Here is a 21778-nt window from a genome sequence, read left to right on the forward strand (position 1 = left end):
CATCTCTTCCTTTAAAATGTTATATGCATCTAGAGAAATATTATGACAAGCATGCAGAGATAGATGAACAGAGAGGTTGCTTAATCGTTGTTCTAACAGTCAAAAAGAAAGAAGTCTTGGAAGTTATTTAAATGTCCATTAGCAGGAGATGAACTAAATATATTATGGGAAACTTATACTATGTAAAACTCTAACACTATTAAAAATAATAATATAGATTTGTATTTGATAATACAGAAAAAATTTTGAAGATATATTATTAAATACATAATGTACATCAGAACAAATAGTATGATTCAACTTAGGTAAAACTAATTAAATATTCATGTGTATATGACATTTGTTTGTAATCAAAGTTTTGTGGAACAATAGCAGTATCAGTATTAGTAGTTGCCTGTTTAGAGTGGGATTGAAAAAGTATTAGGGGAACAGGAGACTTGTACTTTATAAAGTACTTCTGTAACACTTTAAATATTTACAATGGCCATGTGGTTCCTTTTATAATGAGTATTAACTTGTAGTAACTAACATATAATAATTGAAGTAATTAATATACTACATATTTATATGAATTTACTAGTTGATATGTATACATATATTATACACACACACACACACACACACGAAGTGAGTGCAAGAGTAAGCACTAATTGGGCCAGGTGTGATGGCTCATGCCTGTAATCCCAGCACTTTGGGAGGCTGAGATGGGAGAATTGCTTGAGGCCAGGAGTTCAAGCCCAGTCTGGGCAACATAGCAAGACCCCATCTCTGTTTTAAAAAAAAAAAGAGAGCACTAATGTATGTGAAAGAAAATATGCAGAAGACAGACTGTGAGAAGAAGAGAGGGAATAAGTCCCAGTGACACTATCCAGCCCCTGGCTCAAGGCATAACTAAGACAAATTACCCCTAGATTTTTCCATCATGTTAGTCAATAAGTCTCCATTAGTACTTAAGCTATTGTGAGTTAGATTTTCTGTCACATGCAACAAAAGAATCCTAAATGATTTGGGTCAGTTATTAAGGATTCCACGTGGCAAGGTTAGAAATTAGCACTTTATCCTATGAGATGCCACTTGTTTAAAAGTTAACAATAAAGCAAAGTTTTAAAGCAGATATAAGGTATAATAAAAGTTATTTGGTGAATATCATACTTTTTATTTTCAAGGGAGCAAATTACCACCAACAGTAATTTGTTTTGACAGGATAGCATAACAAGAGTAGAAATAAGATTAAGTCCCAAACTTGGCTGGGCTCTGGAACTAGAATACTTGCCCTCCATGTCATTCTATTGTAGCTAGATCTTAGTGCTTCTCAAATGTTCAATCCTATCTTTTACTTAGCCCAACTTTGACAGAGAAATTATTAGGCTTTGAGCAATTGAACTTCTATTTTTTTTTTTTTTTGAGATGGAGTTTCACTCTTGTCACCCAGGCTGGAGTGCAATGGCGCGATCTCAGTTCACTGCAACCTCTGCCTCCCAGGTACAAGTGATTCTCCTTCCTCATCCTCCCAAGTAGCTGGGATTACAGGTGCCCGCTACCACGCCTGGCTAATTTTGTATTTTTAGCAGAGATGGGGTTTCACCATGTTGGCCAGGCTAGTATCAGACTCCTGACCTCAGGTGTTCTGCCCGCCTTGGCCTCCCAAAGTGCTGTGATTACAGGCGTGAGCCACCGCGCCCAGCCTGGGAGCAATTGAACTTCTTAGAGTATGGTTTATCTTCATAATATCTTCAAGATAATATGAGTTTTCAATGAATATGGTAGTGATAATGTTGCCTATTTTAACAGCCAATTAAATGTAACAGAAAATATAATGCCATATGAATGGTGCATCTAAAGCCACTGGATGTGAAATTCATATTTTCAATGTATAGTAATAATCATGTGATAGCAATATTGATTTGTGAAAAAGGTTTAAAAGGAAAAATTAAGAAAGTTGGGTATTACTCATGATTCTTTAATAGTTTTGTATGATTGAGGATGGGCGTGGTGACTCACGCCTGTAATCCTAGCACTTTGAGAGGCTAAGGAGGAGGATCATCTGAGGTCAAGAGTTCGAGATCAGCCTGGCCAATATGGTGAAACCCCATCTCTACTAAAAATACAAAATTAGCCAGGCGTAGTGGTGTATGCTTGTAGTCCCAGCTACTCAGGAGGCTGAGGCAGGAGAATCGCTTGAACCTGGGAGGCAGAGGTTGCAGTGAGCCAAGATCATGCCATTACACTCCAGCCTGGGTGACAAGAGTGAAACTCAGTCTCAAAAAAAAAAAAAAAAAAAAAGTTTTGTGTGATTGAGTAAATCACTTTCCTTTTCTAACTCAATTTCCCTACTTAAAAAATCAGAAAATAGGCCAGGTGCAGTGGCTTACGCCTGTAATCCCAGCACTTTGGGGGGCCGAGGTGGATGGATCACAAGGTCAGGAGATCGAGACCATCCTGGACAACATGGTGAAACCCTGTCTCTACTAAAAATACAAAAATTAGCCGGATGTGGTGGCACGTGCCTGTAGTCCCAGCTACTCAGGAGGCTGAGGCAGGGGAATCGCTTGAACCCAGGAGGTGGAGGTTGCAGTAAGCCGAGATCACACCACTGCACTCCAGCCTGGGTGACAGAGCAAGACTTGGTCTCAAAATAAAAAAAAATTTAAAAAAAAAGGAAAATAATAATACTGCACTCATACTCCTGATACAAGGAGATTTAAACATGGCTTTGACCGTCTTCATCTATATTTATCAGGCACTTGAAGAACATCAGGGAAAGCTATTCTAGGAATAGAATAATAATAATGAAAGGTAAAATTTATTGACTACCTACTATATTCTGGGTACTATTCTAAATGTTTTACATGTATTAAATCATGTATGCCCTACAACAACCCTATGAAATAAATCTAATTATCATCCCCATGTTACTGAGGCTCAGAAAATTTGTGATTCTTGCCCAAAAGCCAGAGCTAGCCATGATTTGAACCCAGGCATCTATAATGTCTCTGCACTTAGCTAATCGTATGGTAAATAATCTAGAGTAAAATAATAAGCATGAAGAAAAAACTCTGAGGAGTCAAAAGAGATGTCAAAAGTTTTTAAATGTTTTTTGTTTTGCCATAAGGGATTCTCCTGGGCTAAAGAACTATCGACTTTTTATTTTAGGCACAATTTTAACAAGTGTGTCAATGTTTTTCAAATCCATGGGAGATGATAAGGACAAATAAAAATGCTGATTTCAAAGAGAAAAGTTAAGAAGGAAGGGACAGCAAAATGAAAACACTGACAAAAATAACAAGATGCACAGTAAGTATGGGCCTCTTTAAGATAATGCAAACATACTTACCTACTACAATAGCCAATGAGGATATCACTGTGGTACAGCATAAATAACTGCCACTCCCAATAACTACACTGAAGCCATTGATTAGAAGTTAAATGATTATTTTAAAAGTCAACACTGTTTAAGAGAGGGTCAAGGTCCAGACAGAAGTCCCTCTCCCAGAGAAAGATTCCAATTAAAAGAAACCTGAGGATCCTGGAAACATCCTAGATAGGATTCTAACCAAGCAAATGGGAAGTTCAGAACTCCCAAGGGAGATAAACATCTTCTCAGATAATTTTTTACTATTTTTGATGGACAAGATCAATTAAGAGGACATGAGTTAAGAGGAACCCAGCCTCACACATTGTAGAAAAATAAGGACTGAAATAATCCTGGTCCTTTTTTTTTTTTTTTTGAGATGGGGTCTTGCTATGTTGCCCAGGCTCGTCTCAAACTCCTGGGCTGAAGCCATCCCCACAAAATGCTAGGATTGCAGGTATAAGCCACTGTGCCCAGCCAATCCTGGTTCTTTAAGTTAGAGCAAACTCTTCTCTCTTCTGCCAGGAAGAAAATATTGGCTGCCTTGAGAAGAAAAACAAAAGATGCTTCTTTGTTTTAATCCAACGTAGAGGTAAGAACAAAATCTGATAAAGGTATCACAACTACATAAATGCTACTGAGAAATCTGACTTAAGAATAATGATGCAAAATAGTAACTAAAATACTAGCCAACAAAATTCAGTGACATCTTAAGAGAATTAAACACCAGACCAAGTGAGATCATATCAGGAATGCAAGGATAGTTCAACATTAGGAAACTAATTGTGATAATCATATTAATGATCAAAAGAGAAAAGTATATTACCACCTCTTTTGAGTGATTTATTGACTCATTCATCCTGACAATTATTTATTAAGCACCTACTATGTGCCAGGTGCTATACTAGATGCTTGTGATACAGCAGTGAGCCAAAATGGAAAAAATCTCTGCCCTCAAAAGCTTACATTTTTGTCAAGGGAGATATACAACAAATGATTAAGCAAATAAATAATAACATCTGGTAGTGATAAGTGCTATGAAGAAAATAAAGCAGGCTAAAAGAGAATGATGGGAAGGATGCTATTTAATATAGGTGACTAGGGAAGGCCTCTCTTAAGATTATACTTAAGCAAGATCTAAAGGAGGTAAGAAGGCTAGACAAGGGAATATCTGGGGGAAAATCATTCCAAGTAGAGAGAAAAGCAAATGCAAAGGCCCAGAAGTGGGAGAGTGCTTAGCATTCTCCTAAGGTCGCTGAAATGGCTGGAGTAGAGTAAGCAAATTGGAGACTAGAAGAACACAAGATCAGACAGGTGGAGGGCAGAGGAAACAAATCATATATGACCTGTAAGCCATAGTAAGGACATTGGCTTTTATTCTGATTGAGATCTATTAACACTAGAAGGTTTTGAATAGAAGCATGACATGATCTGGGCTCTGTAATAAAAAGACTGTTCTGACTGCTAGGTTGAGAATAGACTCCAGGGATAAAGGTAGAAGCAAGTGATGAGATAGGAGAATGCTGCAGCAGTACAAGTAAGAAATTATGGTGGCTGGCATCAGGATGGCAGTAGTGAACATGGTGAGAGGTGGTTACATTCTAAATATGTAATGAATTCTATTATACTATGAAGCTGCTGATGTACATGAAAATATTTAATCTGTATCAATTCAGTTTCTCCAGAGAAGGATCTTCTTATCTCCTCCCTAGAGATAGCAACAGTCTGGCTGCTAGCTTTCTGAAGCTGGGTCAGGAAAAATGCATAACATTCTGCTTTAGAGTTCAGAGTTTTATGTTTTTATACCATATCCTTGTTTTCATACCCATTCCTTAGAACCTGATATACTCAAGTCCACATCCTTTCTAGTTCAATTTCTCCAGAGAAGACACCTTCTGTCTCCTGTATGGGGAAAGAAAGGAAAGTGTCTATTTGGGGTGGAAGTAGGAGTAAGGATCTGGGTTCTATCTGATCCTTATATAGACCTTCAAATAATCCAGCCCCTTTCAGCCCCTTCCCTCCTTGCACATATACTTCACCTGCTGTGGCTTTCTGAGGTTCCATAAGACAAATTAGTGTGCTTCTTGCTGGTGTTCTCTTCCTCTGCAGTACCTAGGTTTGAATTTCCTCCGCCTTGCTAAGTCATTTTTCATTTCTCCATCCACTTTTAGCCTTCATATACTATGCCTTCGGGTTAAAGATGTTTCCTAATGTCATTGAATATGGAGTCTGTGTTTTTATTTCTTGTCTTCCTCATAAAAATACCTTTAAACATGTTAAAATATGCCTAATATCACTCAAATTAGAAAACAGCATGTTAAAACTTTAATAAGATACTACTTTCCACCAACAGATTAGCAAACATCATTTACAAGGTTATTGGCAAGCTTCAGTTGCTTCCTGGCTGTTGACTGGAAACCTCAGTCCTCTGCCATGAAATCCTTTCCATAGGCAAGTTGCCTGAGTGTCCCCAAGACCAGGAAGCTGACTTCCCTCAGAACAAGTGAGAGAAGAGAGAGCTCAAGACAAAGGTTGCAGTGTTTTATAAAACAGCTTTTTAAAGATATAATTCATATACCATACAATTCATTTATTTTCAGTGTACAATCCAATGGCTTTAGTACATTTAGTTTTGCATCCACCACCACAATCAATGTTAGAATATTTTCATTACTTCCAAAAGAAACCCCACACCCAGCCATCACCCCCAACTCTACCTTAACCCTAGAGCCCTAGGGAACTACCAATCTACATTCTGTCTCTCTATATTTGTCTATTCTGGACATCACACATAAATGGAATCATACAGTATCTGGTCTTTTGTGACTGACTTATTTTACATAGTATGTTTTTAAGGGCTAACCATGTTGTAGCATGCATATTTCATTTATTTTTATTAGGTGCCCTCTTTCTTTCGCTGTCTTCTAGTGAAATTCCTTTTTATTTCTACTTATATATTCAGATTTTTTTTTTTTTTGAGACGGAGTTTCACTCTTGTCGCCCAGGCTGGAGTGCAGTGGCGCAATCTCGGCTCACTGCAACCTCTGCCTCCCGGGTTCAAGCGATTCTCCTGTCTCAGCCTCCCAAGTAGCTGGGATTACAGGCGCCCGCCACCACGCCTGGCTAATTTTTTGTATTTTTAGTAGAGATGGGGTTTCGCCATGTTGGGCAAGCTGGTCTCGAACTCCTGACCTCAGGTGATCTGCCCGCCTTGGCCTCCCAAAGTGCTGGGATTACAGGCATGAGCCACCATGCCCAGCTCAGATATTTCTTTCTCTCACTTTTCTAGATCCAAGAAAGTCCTGGACCTTCTTGGCTCAGGCTCCAGGTTAATACTTCCTAGCTTCAGAAACAGTTCCCTTTGGAAATAACTGAGGTTCTAACTTGGTCTGTGATCCCTGATTCCTTGCAGTCTTTTATAACCTGATCTTGCAAGTGACATACCACTACTACTGCCACGTTCTGTTGGTGATACAAGTGGGAGAGAACTACACGAGGGTGCCTAGGAATCGTTGGGAGCCATGATGGAAGCTGCTACTGTAATGAGGATGTGGTCATGTTGCAATCCATGTTAGAAGTAAAGGCTTAAGCTCTAGCTTTGCCCCATCTTACAGATCACCACTTACAGAATAACAAAAACAAAGCAAAACTCACAAACTCACACTGGTTGATATAAAAGAAGAGTCCCCACTTACAGGGAGCTCTGGCTGGAGTCAGTTTTGCTTCAGCAGCACCTGATATCCCTTAATGAATATACAAATGAATATCCACCTTTATAGGAATGAGGAAATGGGGTTTAACACCTGCCTTCAAAAGAGAACATTGAAAGAAACCAATGGCTGATAGCAACTTGACTAATTACAGAGTTAGTTGTATAAATAAAGTTGAAAAATACTCATCTGGCATAAACGTATTCACCTGGTGAATGATTACTTCCAAGAATAGCTATAGTACCATACACGAGAAAGTAACTACAGCTTTCTTACGGTTTGTTCACGCATATTCACTCAGTATTTTTGCCAGTCAACAAATATTAATAGTCCAGAAGGGACTTTTGGACTCAATTAATAGTCTCCAAGTGCCCCTTTGGGATATGACACTATACTTAACAATATAATAAAAACAGAAACATAAAACCAACACACAGTCACTTCCTTCAAAAATCTTTCATTCAAAGGCAGGAAAAAATACACAAATTACAAAATGGTATTTGTTTGTTTTTAAGGAAAATAAACACAAGTAGCCTAAAAGTTCACCTTAAAAATAAACATATTGCCTTTTGTCTTGAATCTCTTTTCCATCTCCATGTGTTTTTATTGATGAAATTGTTTATATACAAAATGGCCTTTTCAAGTAAAAAAACATATTTTAGGGCCGGGCGCGGTGGCTCATGCTTGTAATCCCAGCACTTTGGGAGGCCGAGGTGGGCGGATCACGAGGTCAGGAGATCGAGACCACGGTGAAACCGTCTCTACTAAAAATACAAAAAAAATTAGCTGGGCGTGGTGGCGGGCGCCTGTAGTCCCAGCTACTCGGAGAGGCTGAGGCAGGAGAATGGCGTGAATCCAGGAGGCGGAGCTTGCAGTGAGCCGAGATCGCGCCACTGCACTCCAGCCTGGGCGACAGAGCAAGACTCCGTCTCAAAAAACAAACAAACAAACAAACAAACAAACAAAACATATTTTAGGGTACAACGTAGCAGCACCATCTGTTTGGGCTAATTTTTCTTGTTAATGTGTGTGGGTCAGTTCAGCAGATAACAGTGATGAGTATTTGGGGTTTTAAAATTTCATTGACAGATTAATTTGTGTTGCATCACGTAACCATGTCAAAAGAGGGTAAGTTGAATTTCTTTGGTTCAATTAAAACATAGAGGAATGCAGGCCCAGGCGCAGTGGCCCATGCCTGTAATCCTAGCACTTTGGGAGGTGAGGTAGGTGGATCACTTGAGGCCAGGAATTCAAGACCAGCCTGGCCAACATGGCGAAAACCCATCTCTACTAAAAATACAAAATTTAGCTGGGCATGGTGGCGCATGCCTGTAATCCCAGCTACCTGGGAGGCTGAAGCACGAGAATTGCTTGAACCTGGGAGGGGCAGGTTGCAGTGAGCCGTGATTGTGCCACTGCACTCCAGCCTAGCAGCCCTAGGAAACTACCAATCTACTTTGTCTCTATATATTTGCCATATATATATATATGAAAATACACAAAGATATCTTTACTAAACTTAGTTTAGTGGAAACATTCTAGATCATCAGATTAAAGGAAGCTTTATTTTAAAAAGTTTTGCAGATAGGTATATAAGTTCAAGACCAGATTAATTTGTGATGGTATTGAATAGTAAAGAATGTAATTTTACATATTTCCATTTTTGTAGGCTATTAAGAAATTTTAGAGTGTGTATAATTTGGCATTTATTTGCAAGATCAACTTAAAAGCAGCATTCAAACAACCCAGTTAGCAGCTTCCAGCCCATCTCAGTTTTTATGTCCCAGGCAGAAACTATCACACAAATAAATGGTTTTCACTCAAGGGAATTCCCAGGCACAGTAACGTCAAACCAAGCTGTAAGCTCTTAATATATAAAGGAAGAGGAAATTTACTTTAAGTAAGGATGACTCTTTCTTCCACTATATAAAAAAAAAAAAAAATACCATTTTACCCCCACTAGATTAGCAAAAATTAAGAAGTATAACAATACCAAGCATTAAAGAGTACATAGAATTCTTATACACTGTGAGACAGAAAAAAACTAGTTGGCATTAATTATCTCACAAGGTTGAATATTTGCATATTCTACAATGCAGCAACTCTACTTCTAGGTGGAAACACTTGCATACGTTACCATGAGGCCTGTATAAGACTATTTATAGCAGCAGTGTTTAGAATAATAATTTTCAAAAGCCTGGAAACAATCCCCCCAAGTATGTATCAACAGAACAATAAATTGCAGTATATTCACACAATAGAATGTTACATAGTGTTGAAAATGAAAGAACTATCATAGTATAGATTAACATGGATGAATCTTAGAAACGAATTCCAGAAAACTATACATTGGATGATAGCATTTTTATAAAGCTTAATAGCATGCAAATTAAACATGTTGTTTTAGCATTTTTGTGATGAAACTAAATTTTAAAAAGAAAACTGCAAAGAAACAATAAACATAAAATTTAGGATCCTAGTTTTCCATGACGGCAGAGGGGAATAGATAGAGGAGAAACACAAAGGAGATACACATAACTAGGAAATGTCCTAATTCTTGGTGTGGGTAGAGGTTCATGAGTATTCATTATAAGTGTTATACTTAATGTATGTGTTGCGTATATCTTTTGTATGTATTAAAAAGTAAATTTTTGGCTGGGCGAGGTGGCTCACGCCTGTAATCCCAGCACTTTGGGAGGCCGAGACAGGTGGATCACCTGGGGTCAGGAGTTCAAGACCAGGCTGGCCAACATGGTGAACCCGTCTGTACTAAAAATACAAAAAATTAGCTGGGCATGATGGTGTGTGCCTGTAGTCCCAGCTACTCAGGGGGCTGAGGCAGGGGAATTGCTCGAACCTGGGAGGCGGAGGTTGCAGTGAGTCGATACGGCACCATGCACTCCAGCCTGGGTGTTGCCATGAGACTCAAAAAAAAAAAAAAAAAAGCAAAATTTTAAGAGATTTGTCAAATTCATCCTCACCTCCTCCAAGTGAAAAATAAGAAAGCTGATTTTTACTCTGCATGTAAAGAAATTAAGGGTGGCATGGCCCTATCCTCAAATAGGAATGAAATAAAGAGTATTTTTTTAATTATACTTTAAGTTCTAGGGTACATGTGCACAACGTGCAAGTTTGTTACACATGTAGAAATAAAGAGTATTTTTAAGGGACTAATCAGTCAGCTGGAGCCAAGAGAATGTAAGTGAAATTAAATCCACGTGAACTAAATGGGAATTTTTCCTCCCTAACATGAGAATGGAATGTGCAGTAAACTGAACCTCTTACCTGCCAGTAAGGAAATAAATTGGACGCTAGCCTGGATGACAGAGCAAGACTCTGCCTCAAAAAAAAAAAAAGAAAAGAAAAGAAAAAGGAAATAAATTGGGATGATGCAGAATGGAATCTCGGCATCACCAGGTGAAGTTAAGATTTACAGAGATAAAAGGAGGAGGAGGGCCGGGGCGCAGTGGCTCACACCTGTAATCCCAGCACTTTAGGAAACCAAGGCGGGTGGATCACCTGAGATCAGGAGTTCAAGACCAGCCTGGCCAACATTGTGAAACCCCATCTCTACTAAAAATACAAAAAATTAGCCGGGCATGGCGGTGGGCACTTGTAATCCCAGCTACTCAGGAGGCTGAAGCAAGAGAATTGCTTGAACCCGGGAGGCGGAGGTTGCAGTGAGCTGAAATCGAGCCACTGCACTCCAGCCTGGGCAACAAGAGCGAAACTCCATCTCAAATAAAAAAAATAAATAAATAAAACAACAATTTTAAAAAAGGAGCAGGAAAATTTCTAGAAAAACTGGAGTCCGAATAGAATACCTAGGAGAAAATGAAGGAAAACACACAAAGGCTAAATGAATTAATTCATTTATTCAACAAATCTTTTTTTTAGCATAGACTCTGCGCCAGGGCAAGGGAAAGGGACTGGAGTCACCAAGATAATTAAGTCACAGTCCCCACACTCAAGGAACTCACACTCTAGTAATCAGGATGCCCAAAACCAAGAAAAGGGAAGAATACTTGGAGGTTTTCAAGAACAATGCAGTTGGTGAGGAAGAGGACAGTTTTAACCTTAGGCCAGAGGATAGTAATATATGGGAACCTAGACACCACAGTCTCTTAGTGCTTTACCCTCTGTGAGCCTGCAATATAAGAAGGGGCAGGGAGGCAGAACTTGTGCTTGGCTTGGACCTGCAAAGAATGTCAGAAAAAAGTGATGCCACAGGCAGTGGGAGTCCACATTTATTGAGTTCTTACTATGTGTCAGATGCTCTTCTAAACGCATCTTATGAATTAACTAATTTAATCCTCATAATATACCTATGTGCTAGTTACTATTATCATCCTTATTTGATAAGTGAGGAAATTGGGGCCTATAGAGGTTAAGTAATTTAATTTGCCCAAAGTTGCATAGGAATCTGAAAGCAGAGTTTTGAATCCAGGTGATTAGATTACACAGACCCATGTTCTTGACCACCATGCCAAACAGAGGAGGGATGTTCTAAATAAAAGTTAGAAAAAACAGAAGATTTTCAAAAGTTGTTAATCACACAAATTCATTAATGTGTGCTCTTATACAATCGAGGTATATTGTAACTATTAAATTTGCACACCCAAAACATTGTTACACCTTGTGAATATCACTGGGTGTGTCTCGAAAGTTTAGTACTGGACCCTACAGGAAGGTAGAATGTTGCAGAGGAACTAGTGGAGAACAGCAGTGTCTCTGGGTCAGTCCTATGAGAAAATCTCCTTTTTTTGATTCCTCATGAGATGGAGGCAGAAAGTTACCCAAAATAAGTCTTAGCAAAGCCTCCAATTTGTCATATAATAAACTGATATACTTTATAGCCAATCTAAATACATGTACATATCTATTCAGTTTCTTTTTTTGCCTTCTCAGCAATTTAATAATGGACTTGTTGGCTAATTTGGTTCAGCATTGTGCTAATAAAGTAAAATTGATGGATTGGGTTTAATTCCCTTTTACCTCTGGTGGCCATATATTGCACCCCTAACCTTAGCAAACATGAGCTGTTGAGCGACCTCAGAGAAACTGTGTTTGGCTCAGAACAAGTCTATCAACGTTATACAAAAGGTAATGCTTTACATAAAGTGTGTCAGAACTTTTATCTTTGTATTCCGGGACAACACATTAATTTTCACAGAGAACAACACACGTGATTTGTTTAATGTCTACAAGAGATCTCTGAGACAATCAGGAATAGATACTTGGAAAGTTCAATATCCTATACTTATTCAAATTGACCCTACTATTTATATTACACAGGCATATTAGTCTTTGACAAACCTCATGATCCAATATATACTCAATTCATCTTGCTTTTATATAGCCAGAAATAACTAAATTAAAAATAAAAATAGGCCAGGATCAGTGGCTCACGCCTGTAATCCCAGCCCTTTGGGTGCCCGAGACAGGTGGATCACCTGAGGTCGGGAGTTCAAGACCAGCCTGACCAACATGGAGAAACACTATTTCTACTAAAAATACAAAAATTAGCCGGGAGTGGTGGCACATGCCTGTAATCCCAGCTACTAGAGAGGCTGAGGCAGGAGAATCGCTTGAACCTGGGAGGCAGAGGTTGCAGTGAGCCGAGATAGCGCCATTGCACTCCAGCCTGGGCAGTAAGAGTGAAACTCCATCTCAAAAATACATACATACATACATAAGTAAATAAATAAAAATAAAAATAAGCCAGCTGTGGTGGCTCACACCTGTAATCCCAGCACTTTGGGAGGCCGAGGCAGGTGGATCACGAAGTCAGGAGATCAAGACCATCCTGGCCAACATGGTGAAACCCCATCTCTACTAAAAATACAAAAATTAGCTGGGCGTGGTGGCATGCACCTGTAGTCCCAGCTACTCAGGAGGCTGAGGCATGACAATCACTTGAACCCAGGAGGTGGATGTTGCAGTGAGCCGAGATCGTGCCACTATACTCCAGCCTGGGCGACAGAGTGAGACTCTGTCTCAAAATAAATAAATAGATAAATAAAAATAATTGAATCTTTCGTTTTTAAAATTTGTTTAGAGACAGGGTCTTGCTCTGTCACCGGGCTGGAATGCAGTGGTACTATCACAGCCAACCCTAACGTAGAACTCCTGGGCTCAAGCAATCCTCCCACCTAGCCTCCCAAGTAGCTAGGACAAAAGGTGTGCACTACCACACACAGCTAATTCTTTTAAAAAAACCTTTTTTTTGCCAGGCGCAGTGCTCACGCCTGTAATCCCAATACTTTGGGAGGCCAAGGCGGGCAGATCACGAGGTCAGGAGATCGAGACCATCCTGGCTAACACAGTGAAACCCTGTCTCTACTAAAAATATAAAAAATTAGCCAGGCATGGTGGCGGGCGCCTGTAGTCCCAGCTACTCGGGAGGCTGAGGCAGGAGAATAGTGTGAACCAGGGAGGTGGAGCTTGCAGTGAGCCGAGATTGCGCCACTGCACTCCGACTTGGGCGACAGAGCGGACTCCGTCTCAAAAAAAAAAAACCAAAAAAACAAAAAATCTTTTTTTAGGGATAGGGTCTCGCTAGCTTGCTCAAGTTGGTCTCAAACTCCTGGGCTCCAAATATTCTCCCACTGCAGCCTCCCAAAGTGTTGGGATTAGAGGCGTAAGCCACCATGTCCAGCTTACTTCAGTTTCTGATTGCTTATGAAGAACCCTTCCCTAAGGGCAAACTAATGAAAAAAATCAATTCCAACTCAAAAACACAGATTTAATATGCCTAAAACAAAGTGATCTGAAACAATGCAATTCATTAAGTGAGAGAAACCTACAGGGTTTCACTTAACAGGTGCTTCTGCTCAGCAAACTAGATCTAAATTTTTAAAATTTTATTTTTTAGTTGACACATAATGATATATATTTATAGGTATATAGTGATGTTTTGATACATACTATCATTATACATAAGGTATAATGATCAGATGAGGGTAATTAACATATTTATCATTTCAAACATTTGTCTTTTTTTCTGTTGGCAACATTCAATATCCTCCTTCTAGCTATTTGAAACTATGTATTACTGTTAACTATAGTTAACAGTATAGTTAACTATACTGTTATACTATAACAGTGACTATAGTTAATAGTCACCCTACAGTGCTGTAGGACACTAGAACTTATTCCTATCTAGCTGTAATTTTGTAACCTTTAACAAATATTTCCCTATTCTCCCTTTCCCCTACCCTTCCCAGCCTCTAGTATCCTCTGTTCTATTTTTTACTTCTGTGAGACGAAATTTTTTTAGCTTCCACATATGAGTGAGAACATGCAGTATTTAACTTTCTGTTCCTGGCTTATTTCACTTAACATAATGTCCTCCACTTCCATCCATGTTGCTGCAAATGACAGGATATCATTCTTTTTCATGGCTGAATAGTATTCCATTGTATATATATACATCACGTTTTCTTTATTCATTCACCTGTTGTTGGACTCGTGGGTTGATTCCATATTTTGGCTATTGTGAATAGTGCTGCAACAAATATGGGGGTGCAGATGTCTCTTCGATATACTTTCTTTTGGATAAATGCCCAGTAGTGAGATTGCTGGATCATATGGTAGTTCTATTTCTAGTTTTTTGAGAAACCTCCATACTGTTCTCCATGGTAGCTCTACTAGTTTACATTCCTGACAGGATAGAAGAGTTCCCTTTTCTCTGCATCCTCATCAGCATTTTTTTTTTTTTTTGTCTCTTCATCCTAACTGGGGTGAGATGATACCTCATTGTGGTTTTGACTTGCATTTCCCTGATGCTTAGTGATGTTGAGCATTTTTTCATATATTTCTTGGCCATTTATATGTCTTCTTTTGAGAAATGTTTGTTCAGATAATTTGCCCATTTTTAAACCGGATTGTTTGCTGTTGAGATGTTTGAGTTCCTTGTACATCCTAGTAGATCCAAATTTCTGATGTGATCTGACAGCTGACAAAGCCACAACAGTAAAGGAAGTGCCTCATAATTATCCAAAGATATTCAGAGGAAAGGAAAAGGATGGTGAAAGTTAACATTAGCGTGAAAACTTATCAGACCAAGAATGAGGATAAGTAAATCTACAACTTCAACTGGAAACAGAAATGGCTGAAATTAGAGCAGGAACAAATACAATTTTTAAAAATATTGAGAGATACCAATTTGTAGAGAAAATGTAAAATGCTGATGTCTGGTATTTCAAAGTAGATGTAAAAATCATGCTCTTGGAAAGGGCTGATACTCAAAACTCTTCAAAGTAAGTTAAATATAAATACTACAGGCACGGGGTGGGGAAAAGGGGAGGAGAAGGAAAAGACAGAGTTAGTTTAGGTTGTGCAAGCTATGGAGGAAGACTGGGTTCTAGCTCTGCTATTTAGTAACTGATTTGGGCAGGTGTCTTAATCTCTGCGTCTCAGTGTTCTCATCTATAAAATGGGAATAATAGAATTTACTCATAAGGCTGTTGTTAGCATTTTATTAGCTAATATATAGAGTGCTTATGCAGTGCCAGTATATAATAAGGGCACAATATAGCATTATACTTCCAAAAACAATATATCTAAAGATTAACAACAATGGTAACATTTAATCAGAAAACCAAGAAGAAATCTGACACAGATCTACAATCCCTTATCCAAAATCCTTGGGAACACGTTTCTGGATTTAATTTTTTTATATTTTAGGGTACAATACATTGTATTACCTATATTTTACATAATGTGTAGCAACCCTTCATCAAACACACTAATGTTTCTACAATGAAATGTATCAGTAGTCACACTAAATGGAATACTTTTTTTTTTTTTTTTTTTGAGACAGAGTCTCGCTCTGTCACCCAGGCTGGAGTGCAGTGGCATGATCTCGGCAACCTCTGCCTCGCAGGTTCAAGTGATTCTCATGCCTCAGCCTCCCAAATAGGTGGGACCACAAATATGCGCCACCACACCCAGCTAATTTTTGTATTTTTAGGAGAAATGGGATTTCATTATGTTGGCCAGGCTGGTCTCAAATTCGTGGCCTCAAGTGATCCTCCTGCCTTGGCCTCCCAAGGTGCTGGTATTACAGGCGTGAGCCACCGCACCTGGCCCATAAAGGATAATTTTAAATAGATTCATGTCAGTTCAGATTTTGCTACTAAATGAATTAAGAAATTTTTTTGTATTTTGGAATTACAGATAAGGGATTGTGAAGCTGTATCTGTAGAGCCATAAATCTTATTTATTAAATAATAGAATAATCATTAAGGGAAATATACAGCAATAATGATATTAAATGAAAAAGTTTTCTGAAAACCTAATGAGTACCCAGAAAACCTAATAAGTTTGTTTTTCACTTAAGAAAAAACAAAAAAGGTATATATAGTTATCATACAGGATATGTTACTTGGCTTACACTTGGGTGACTTTTTTGTGACATAAATTGTCCACAATGCCTGCCTGGAACATCTCCCTAAATGTTCCCGTGACTGACTATTTCAGATCTCTGTTCAAATGTTACTTCTTCAGACAGGCTTCCTTGATCACTCTATTTAAAATACTGGGTGAGTGGCATGCATGGACACTTTCACATACAATCACACAGAAACTCTCTTTCCCCTTTCCTATTTTCTTCTTCTTTTTAGCACTTATCACTATCTAGCATTGTATTATACATTTGTTTATTGTCTTACATAGACTGGAAACTCTATGACAGCAGACATTTCATTTTGTTCAAGCATCTGGAACAACGTCTGGTAAATAGACATTTGATAAATGTTGTTCAAAATATGACCCAAGAAAATAAGGCTGACTGAAAAACAACAAAGAATTCCAAGAACTAGTCCTGACATAGCAGGCCATACCTACTTTCCAGAAGTTCAAGGCCAGAAAAAAAAGAGCCATTTAAACACCAACTGTAATATGTTTATGTAAGGTGTCTACTTTTGTAGTAATATAAAAAAACTCTTCATCATATACATACTTCAGTAAATACTTATTTCCGATCTAGGAAATATAAGCTAATCATTACATTTACCTTATCTTACGTTTTATTTTTTATTGATACAAAATACTTGTACATATTTTGGGGATACATGTAATAATTTAATACATTCATATAATTTGTAAAGATCAAATCAGTGTAATTGGGATATCTATCATCGTAAATTTTTGTCTTATGTTATTTGAATTATTCTCTTTTAGCTATTTTGAAACATACAGGAGGTTATTATAAACTATAATCACCCTACTGATTTATCACTATCAAACTGTACATTCGTATCCATCAACCAACCTCTCTTCATCCCTCCTCTCCTCTCCCCTTCTCTACCTCTGGTAACCACCAATCTACTCTCTGTCTTCATGAGGTCAGGGCTGGGATTACTTGCAGGAGCCACTGCGCCCGGCCAGGATTTCACTCTTTTTAATGGCTGAATAATATTCCATTGCATGTCAATCACATTTTCTTTAACCATTCATCCACTGATGGGCACTGAGGTTGATTCCATATTTTGGCTATTTCAACAGGACTTCAATAAACATGAGAGTGCAGCTATCTCTTTGTTGATTTCCTTTCTTTTGAATATATACCCACTAGTGTAACTGCTGGATCACATGGTAGTTCTACTTTGTTTTCGGAGGCACTTCCATACAGTTTTCCATAGTGGCTGTACTAATTTACATTCTCACTGACAGTGTATGAGGGTTCCCCATTCTCCACATCCTTCCACCAGTATTCATTATTCCCTATCTTTTTGATAAAAGCCATTTTAACTGGGATGAGATGGTATCTCATTGTGCTTACATTTACATTTAATAATTAATTTTGAGTATTTTGAGTATTTAAGTAGACAAGAAAAAGTACGCTCAAAAGATAAAAATGATTACTGTAACACAAAATATTAAATAAATAACTGACTTTACATTTTTCACTTAGAGTATTGTCTTGATTTCTTCCCCTGACACATTTTAATCACCACAGAAAGAAATCCCACTGATCTTCTTCATCTAATTGCAAAGTGCTACTGCATTAGGTTATAAAAATGGTCTGGATTAGCTTCAGAAGGCACTGGTGTCTGGTTGCATGTACGTACAGCAACACATTGCATTTAAAAGTAAGCAAGCAAAGGAGTTTTAGAGCTACCACAAAATATGCAACAAAGTTCAATAGTGCTAGCCAGTTCAGATAGATCCACTCTTTGGAAAAGCCCAGCTTTCTTCTCCATCTCTAAGTTCATCCACGTGTTAGTTCTGACATCTGAATTACATTTAAAAACAAGGAAAGAAAATAAAGGTGCAAATAAGAATTTAGGTCACACTCTCTGCAAAAGTATCAAGAATAACTACCATTTTCAAATTGTCATACTTGTAGCCTACAAATTTACATTTTGCTGATTATGGTAAATGTAAGACAACAGTATCATTTCAACTTCTGTTACTTTTACTTTGGTATTTTATTCTTGCCATTACTCTTAAATGATAAAGAAAAATATGCTTCAATAGTACATAATTAATGACTTTCAAACTGTTATCCCAGATTCTATAAGGATTTTCTGTGAGAATTACTTGAAAAAAATAATGGAAATTGGCATTGTATACATTTTCTATTGGAAGAGGAACCCTTGGAATAAAACAAATTAGCACACACATCTGGCTCAGGTGCTGTTAACCAATGATTCCAGAATGGGAGGAGATGGGTCAAAAAGATGAAGCCAGACAATTGATACTAAAAAAGATCAGAAACTCAGAGTTACACAAAATTTGACAAATGAGATCAAGTTTAAATAATTACTGGTCCTTTTGCTCTCAAGTTATTGTTTAGTGAGTTTCATCTGGATAAACACATTTTGGTGGTGGTGCAGTTAGGAGGATGAGGAATGATTTTCCCCAGCTTTATACCCTCAACAGAGAGGGTTCTGCTTACCTGCTTATGAAAACCAATTCGATATCATGTTAGCATTTAAGGAGTAAACTAAAGGATTCACCTTAATAACTCCAACATCAACAAAGAAAAAGCTGTCCTTGCTTAAAGCAAAAATTCAAGATTGCTACTATAGTATGTTTCAGCGCACATATCAAGTCTACAAGTCTCACACTTCTGACCCTTGTCTTCAAGTCCCTAAACTGGAATAAAACCAGATAAATGCCTGAGGAACCACTTCACACCCTAAACACGTGCAAACTTTGTTCAACAGAACATTTTACTGCCAAAATGGAGTTGGCAGAAGTTTGGAGCAAAGGCCCCCAGGCTGCATGATTTGTTGGCACCAGAGAGCTTAAAAATCTTAACATAATACTGCAGAGTTTGACTACTACCAATTTGCTTGAGACTCCTCCTCCAAGTTTGACTTGAGATAGATGGAAGCTGCCATGAAGAAAGACTATTAACACTTCATCCTCTATCCAGAAATACTTTTATTTCTCACTCCTGATTGTCATACCTCTATATTCCTTGGTGGTTGTATTTACACGGTAAATCAAATGCAGTCTATTTTGAAATGCATATAAATTCAATTGTCTATTTTGAAATGCATATAAATTGGGTTGCTTGGATAAAGGGACACAGGGAGAACTACTATAAACACATACAATTAATTATGACAAAGTTCTACTTAGAAAACACTTGATCCATGCACATGTATGTTTATTGCGGCACTATTCACAATAGCAAAGAGTTGGAACCAACCCAAATGTCCAACAACGATAGACTGGATTAAGAAAATGTGGCACATATGCACCATGGAATACTATGCAGCCATAAAAAATGATGAGTTCATGTCCTTTGTAGGGACATGGATGAAACTGGAAAACATCATTCTCAGTAAACTATCGCAAGGGCAAAAAAACCAAACACCGCATGTTCTCACTCATAGGTGGGAATTGAACAATGAGAACTCATGGACACAGGAAGGGGAACATCACACTCCGGGGACTGTTGTGGGGTGGGGGGAGAGGGGAGGGACAGCATTAGGAGATATACCTAATGCTAAATGACGAGTTAATGGGTGCAGCAAATCAACATGACACATGGATACATATGTAACAAACCTGCACATTGTGCACATGTACCCTAAAACCTAAATAACAAAAAATTTAAAAAAAGCAAAAAAAAGAAACAAATAAATAAATAAATAAATAAATGAAAAAAAAAGAAAACACTTGATCCAAATAACCCCCATATACCACAGTTTCTTACCCTAAAAAAGTGGGAGAAATTAAGATACAGAATTACCTGTAAATTGCTACCATTTTACATTTGGTTCAGCTTGTCCTCTCACTTCTGTAAGTCTGAATGATGGTAGTTTATCTTGTATGTGAACAATTTAGGAAAGCCAGGAAAGAAGCCAAGTAGAGTTCTCTTCAACAAGAGTTAACAATAAAGTCTTACTTGGAATCTTCATAAGCTTGATGCTGTTAATTAGGAAAAACTGCATCGGAATTTTAAAATTACAGTTGAGTACAGGCAACTATATAACTAGCAACTTCAAACCTGTAAATGCTTGATAAATATGCACTACTGAGAAAGGATGGTTTGCTTTGGAAGGTTATCTTGTCCTATGTTTCAATAAAAGACAAGGTTTAAAGAGATGCTACTTGCTCCTCATACACCTAAAAAACTTTTTTCTTGAAACTTTCTAATGTTTTCCCTCCGTAGCTCCATGTATTTTATTAATGTGTCTGATAGCCTGTTTTTCCTCCTCTAGAATCTCCAAGTTTTCTAATTCTCAGCTATGATTTTATATCATAAAATCACCAGTTTCTAATCTCCACAATACAGCTGGAAACATCTAGGACAGAATATCCTTTAGGATATTAAGTTGCAGAAGACTGTACTTCGAAGGATATTTACATAGTAGTGCTGCCACCTAAAGATGAGGTGAAAATAAAGAAGCAATTCAAAGGAAATGACCCATCACCCTTAAGCCAGTCTCATTTTCTCACCTCCAGCTAGGAATTAATAAGCGTGTTGTTGTTGTCGTTAACAGGGAAGTTGAACTGTTTCGCAATAACTTATTTCTGAGCTCTAATTCTCTGTGGCAGATAATTTCAGACTCAAACCTTTTCTAGTCCTCTGCGATTCTTCTCAGCCATCAGGCACTGCCTGCAATACATAAGAGGCAGCAAAAGATACTTGGAAAAAAAAAATTGAGAGATTTCTGGTTTAGTGAATAAAGCAGGCAATAACAGACCTTAGAGTTTTCCCTCTATCAGTGGCAGACTCCTCACAACGCTGAACAACTGACTTACATTTTGATAACTCTATTTGCATCTGTAAAATGGGAGTAATTATACCTTAGTCCTACTTGCCTCGCAGGCTCAACTAGATATGCTTCTGGAAAAGGTTCTCTAGCAAGTGAGTTTAAAAGTCTACCATTGCCTAGTAAAGAGGGATTTTGTGGTATATTTGCAAAGTAACTTCAAAACAAAATAGTTAAATAAGTTGAGGCAATGATTAAGTTTTCCTAAATCACAGTTTGACTTCTCGGAGGTCTATTTAAATAACGTTAAAGATGACAAATGCAGTTTTTATTTTGCTGCAGTTATTAGCTGATCCACATTCCATCTACGTATTCAGTGTTCCAGGATGGAGACGTGACAGCATAAAAAGCGAGGAAAAGCGTTACCCTGCACCAAAAATCTTGTCAAACTTGATACGATTTCAAGAAGACTGTCTTAAAGGACATTTTATAATTTCACATTTAGCCCTTGCATAGCTATTTATGAAAATTAACTT

The 21778-nt window shown here is 37.9% G+C and overlaps 1 long non-coding RNA gene across 7 annotated transcripts in view; it reads right to left on the reverse strand.

Moving 5' to 3' along the window:
* The window catches only part of LOC131383646 (uncharacterized), a 38908-nt gene that overhangs the window by 14970 nt on the left and 2160 nt on the right, over positions 1 to 21778 (reverse strand). For 4 of the 7 annotated variants that reach the window (XR_009213819.1, XR_009213823.1, XR_009213817.1 and 1 more), the window contains 4 exons: positions 20986 to 21145; positions 20276 to 20454; positions 5392 to 5617; positions 5178 to 5254 (listed from right to left, as the gene is read on the reverse strand). This is a non-coding gene — a long non-coding RNA (uncharacterized LOC131383646). Of the gene's footprint in view, positions 1 to 5177; positions 5255 to 5391; positions 5618 to 20275; positions 20455 to 20985; positions 21146 to 21233; positions 21777 to 21778 lie in introns of those variants that run through there. The other 3 variants (XR_009213822.1, XR_009213818.1, XR_009213820.1) reach the window with 3 other exon arrangements.

Source organism: Hylobates moloch, unplaced genomic scaffold (assembly GCF_009828535.3).
Source record: "Hylobates moloch isolate HMO894 unplaced genomic scaffold, HMol_V3 SCAFFOLD_6, whole genome shotgun sequence".
Lineage (NCBI taxonomy): Eukaryota > Metazoa > Chordata > Mammalia > Primates > Hylobatidae > Hylobates > Hylobates moloch.